This window comes from Phoenix dactylifera, unplaced genomic scaffold (genome assembly GCF_009389715.1).
Source record: "Phoenix dactylifera cultivar Barhee BC4 unplaced genomic scaffold, palm_55x_up_171113_PBpolish2nd_filt_p 000634F, whole genome shotgun sequence".
NCBI classification, from domain to species: domain Eukaryota; kingdom Viridiplantae; phylum Streptophyta; class Magnoliopsida; order Arecales; family Arecaceae; genus Phoenix; species Phoenix dactylifera.
The window spans coordinates 48,422-53,202 of NW_024068026.1; the positions used below are offsets into that span (position 1 = coordinate 48,422).

Below are 4,781 nucleotides of genomic sequence, written 5' to 3' on the forward strand. Positions count from 1 at the left end.
TGTAGGGATCCACGATAGTAGGACTGTATCATACGATAACTGCACCTAGAGATTCATTATTCTATTCTACTGGGTTGCCACTACATACTGCTAGGTGTCACTTGTGGATGTTGGGACTCACGGGAATTTACCTGATGATCGGTAAACCCTGACGAATAGAACTGAAAGTGTTTCAGTCCACTGAAAGGTGTTTTAGTGATATTGAGATAGAGATTTCAATATGTCTCATTACCAGTTAGATTAGAACCTACGAGGTCACACACATTAGGGGTTCTGATTATTAGGATTGTCGAATTGTGATTTGGAATCACAATGTCAATGAGATTGATGTTTGAAATAACCCACTAAGAGTTAGTGAGTTAAATGGAAGAATTAAATAATTATAATTAGATTATAATTAAGTCTTTGATTTGCTGATTAATTGAGTCAAATTATGTTGGGTCTGACCCAAAGAAATTTGACTCAAATCCTAGTCAAAAGTTGGCTAGATCGAGTCCTTGAAAATCCTGCCAAATTCAGCCTTTTTTCTATTATTGGAGCCTCCCTCTTGATGCCTTATTTTGATGGGTCAAAATAGGCAAGAGGGGGCAGCCAAGAGGACAAGGAGGGGCGTGGCCCCCTCTCCTTCTTTGCTGGGAGCCAACGCCCCTTGATTCTTTCCAAGAATCAAGGGGCCCTTCAATAAAGAAAGGCACCAGGAAACCTATTAGGAATAGGTTTCCTGGCGCATAGGGTTTTGAACCCTATAAAAAGGGCGCCCCACGCCCCAAGAAAAATCAGAGCTCTTCTCCCAGGCGTGGGCAGCAAGGCTATGTTTTTGGGGATTTTTAAATCAGCAAAAAGGGAGAGAAAAGAATCAAAACAGTGAAGGGTTTTCTTCTTCCTTTTGAAGGCTGCACAAGGTGGGATCCTTATGATTTCTTCTTCCTTCTTCTTCGACATCCAAGAGAGGCTTTTGCAAGGAGCTAGCACCCCGGTGAAGCCCCATCTCTGATCTTCAGCAACCTCGTGTGGACACTTGTAGAGGCCGGACGTTTGTGCGGCTACAAGGAACCAAACCACGATCATCGGTTGCGGTGTTCTTCTACCCGCACAAAGATGAAGATGAGATCTTCATTTGAACTTTTATATTTCTGATTTTCTGGTAGTTTAACAATTCATAATTAATTATTAGATCTTAGTTTAATCCCCATCTTAATTCAAAAGGGTTCTGAATCGTTTTGATTCAGAAAAATTTTGAAATCTACCCGATCCTGTTCCGGCGTATGCGATGCACCGGGCCCGGCATGCGGATTCCGCCGCGAACGTCGCGCCGCTGTGGGGCAATCCAACAAATGTGCCAAAAGGACAAGTGAATGTAGTCTTCTCTTGATCTTCTGGTGAAATCTCGATTTGGTAGTACCCGGAATAGCCATCGAGAAAACAATAAAATTTGTGTCCTGCAACTCTTTCCAAAACTTGGTCTAGGAAGGGTAGGAAAAAGTGATCTTTTCTAGTGACCAAATTCAATTTTCGGTAGTCAACACATATGCGCCAACTCGTTGGAACACGAGTTGGAACTAGTTCACCCTGCTCATTTTCGACTACCGTCAGACCCGACTTCTTAGGAACAACTTGTGTAGGACTTACCCATTTACTGTCGGAAATTGGGTAAATAATACCCACGTCAAGCAACTTGAGGACTTCTGCTTTAACCACATCTCTCATCGTAGGATTCAATCTACGTTGCATTTGCCTTGTGGTTTTAGCATTGTCCTCCAAATATATCCGGTGCGTGCAAATTAAAGGGCTAATCCCCTTCAAGTCAGCAATAGACCACCCTAAAGCTCCCTTATGATTCTTTAGAACACCAAGTAATTTTCTTTCTTGGGCATGATCAAGATCAGATGAGATGATTATAGGAAAAGTGTCCTCGGGTCCAAGAAAGGCATACTTGAGTTCCTTCGGTAAAGGTTTCAACTCGAGCTTAGGTGCTTGTTCATGGGATGGTACTATCTTTGCTTCTCGAGATGGCAACTGTTCAAATTCCTCTATTCTCGGTCTCCACCCATTGACCATCATGACATCCGAATTATCTAAAACAGGTGGGACCACATCGTCAGCAGTACCTTCAGAACACCAATCTATCAAACCATTGTCGGCCGATTCAGTAAATGTTTCTTTTAACAGATATTCTTCCGCAATGGTTTCAACCCATTCAACTTCTTTACTTTCTTCATGATCACAGGGTTGTTTACCTATACTAAAAATGTTCAATTCCAAGGTCATATTGCCAAAAGAAAGCTTCATGACACCATTCCTACAATTGATCAATGCATTAGAAGTTGCAAGGAATGGACGTCCTAAGATGACAGGAATCTGAGATGGTGAATTGGAAGCCGGATGTGTGTCCAGTACAATAAAGTCAACAGAAAAATAGAACTTGTCTACTTGGACCAACACATCTTCGATAATCCCTCTAGGGACCTTTACTGACCTGTCAGCTAATTGTAAGGTGACAGTTGTTGGCTTCAACTCACCCAAACCGAGTTGCTCATATACCGTATATGGCAACAAGTTCACACTCGCTCCTAAATCTAGCAATGCTCGCTCAATCCTAAAATTGCCAATGATGCATGAGATAGTTGGGCAACCGGGATCCTTATATTTAGGGAGAAGATTATGCTGTAAAATCGCACTCACATTTTCAGCCAGAAATGCCTTCTTCTTGACATTTAAACGACGCTTGACAGTGCACAAATCTTTTAAAAATTTTGCATAGGAAGGCACTTGTTTGATTGCATCAAGAAGAGGTACATTGATTTTTACTTACTTAAAAAGCTCAAGAATTTCAAAGTTTGGTTCAAGCTTTTGCAAGGGCTTTAATCTTTGTGGAAACGGTGCAGGAAAAGGACATTTGATTTTTTTAGTAGATGTAGGTGCTTCAGTTTCTTCGTTATCCTTTTCTTTTGTCTTGGGAGGGTCAGAATCAGGTATGACTTGTGTTTGTTCTGGGACTGGTCGATCAATAACCTTTCCACTTCGCAAAGTTATTATACTCTTCGCTTGTTCTTTATGCGAAGTTGAAGATGATGCATTACTACCGCCATAGACTTGAGGGTTAGGTTGTGGTTGAGCTGGTAGCTTACCCTTCTCTTGAGCACTTAAAGCAGTGGTCAGCGTTGTTAGTTGATTTCTTAATTCATCATTGATTTTAGCTTGACCTTGCATGAAAGATTGCAAAGTTTCTTCGAGACTGGGTTTTTGAGGGGGTGTGGGTGCATAATGAGGTTGCGGAGGTGGAGGAGTTGGGTTATATACTTGTTGAGATTGGTCATTCCTCCACCTGAAATTTGGATGGTTCTTCCATCCAGGGTTGTAAGTACCCGAAAAAGGATTATTGAAAGATTTTTGATAGGTATTCATAACATTGGCCTGATCGTGCAAGACTTCCTTGAATGCGGGTATTGTGGGACAATCAGTGGTGAGATGGCCAGGCATCTCACAAATCCTACAACACTCGCTGTTATGTTCTACGGTCTTGACGGGTTCAATCCTTCTACGTTAAGTTCAATTTCCTCTACCTTCCTAGTAAGGGCTGCCATTTTAGCCTGAATATCATCCTGAGTACTAAGGTTGTAAAGGCCCCCGTGTCCAACGCTAGTAGGCTTAGGTAAAGGTTTATTCACTCTATCCCCTGTATCCCATAATTGTGCAGTCTCTGCGAGAGAGTCTAAATAGTCCCATGCCTCATCGGGTTGCGTTTCCAAAAATAGACCATTGCACATAGTCTCTATAAATTGTTTTAACTGTGGAGACAACCCTTCGTAAAAGAAACTAATGGTTCTCTATATTTCAAACCCATGATGAGGACAAGAGAGAAGCAAATCTTTAAATCTCTCTCAGCATTCATAAAATGTTTCATGGTCTTTTTGTTGGAAATTACTAATGTGCCTTTTCAAAAAGTTAGTTCGTTGTGCGGGAAAGAATTTTTTCAAGAATTCTCTTTGCATATCATGCCATGTTCCTAGCGATCTAGGTCTCAAGGAGTTCAGCCATGTTTTGGCTTTATCCTTTAAGAAAAAAGGAAACAAGGTCAATTTAAGGACGTCTTTCGATACATTTGGCACTCTAAATGTGATGCTAATTTCCTCAAAATCCTTAAGATGAAGATAAGGGTTCTCGGATTCCATCCCATGATACTTGGGCAGCAATTGAATTACTCCTGGTTTGATTTCAAAGTGTCCTACATTTTCAGGAATAATCATGCATGAAGGTTGACTAGTCCTAGTGGGATGTAAGTATTGTCGAAGTGTCATAACTGGGGGTCTACCTTCATCACCATGGTGACTGCCTACATCATCAGGAAAATTTGCCATCTCACAAGGTGGGAGATACTGCGAAAGAGTTTCAATATTTTGATTTAAGGAACTGTCAAAAATTTGTCGATTCAAACGCCCAGTGTTGTCCCTATTCCAACCTAGCATACAAAATTTAATTAAAATTTTTTTATGTTTTTTTTTAAAAAATAAATATAAATATAAGTACCAACTAAAGATATCCTAAAACGACACCCTAAAACAAAAATCTATTCACAATCAAACATGCAACAAAACATTACACTTCAATTTCTAATGTTTTTCTTAAATTTCTAGACAGCTCCTAACTGGTTTGAAGAGGGCACCTAAGCCTCCAATCCGGTCTAATGAACCGAGTTGACCAGGTAAGCTCCCAGGTAAGTGGAGGGGTCACGATGCGTTCGCAAAGGTCCCACTTAAAACCCATTTGCCTCGAACAGATGA

General features: G+C 40.9%; 1 pseudogene; it reads left to right on the forward strand.

Annotated features, from left to right (window-relative positions):
* Positions 1-3,837: 3,837 nt before the first annotated feature.
* LOC120106788 lies at positions 3,838-3,935 on the forward strand (annotated as a pseudogene).
* Positions 3,936-4,781: the final 846 nt, after the last annotated feature.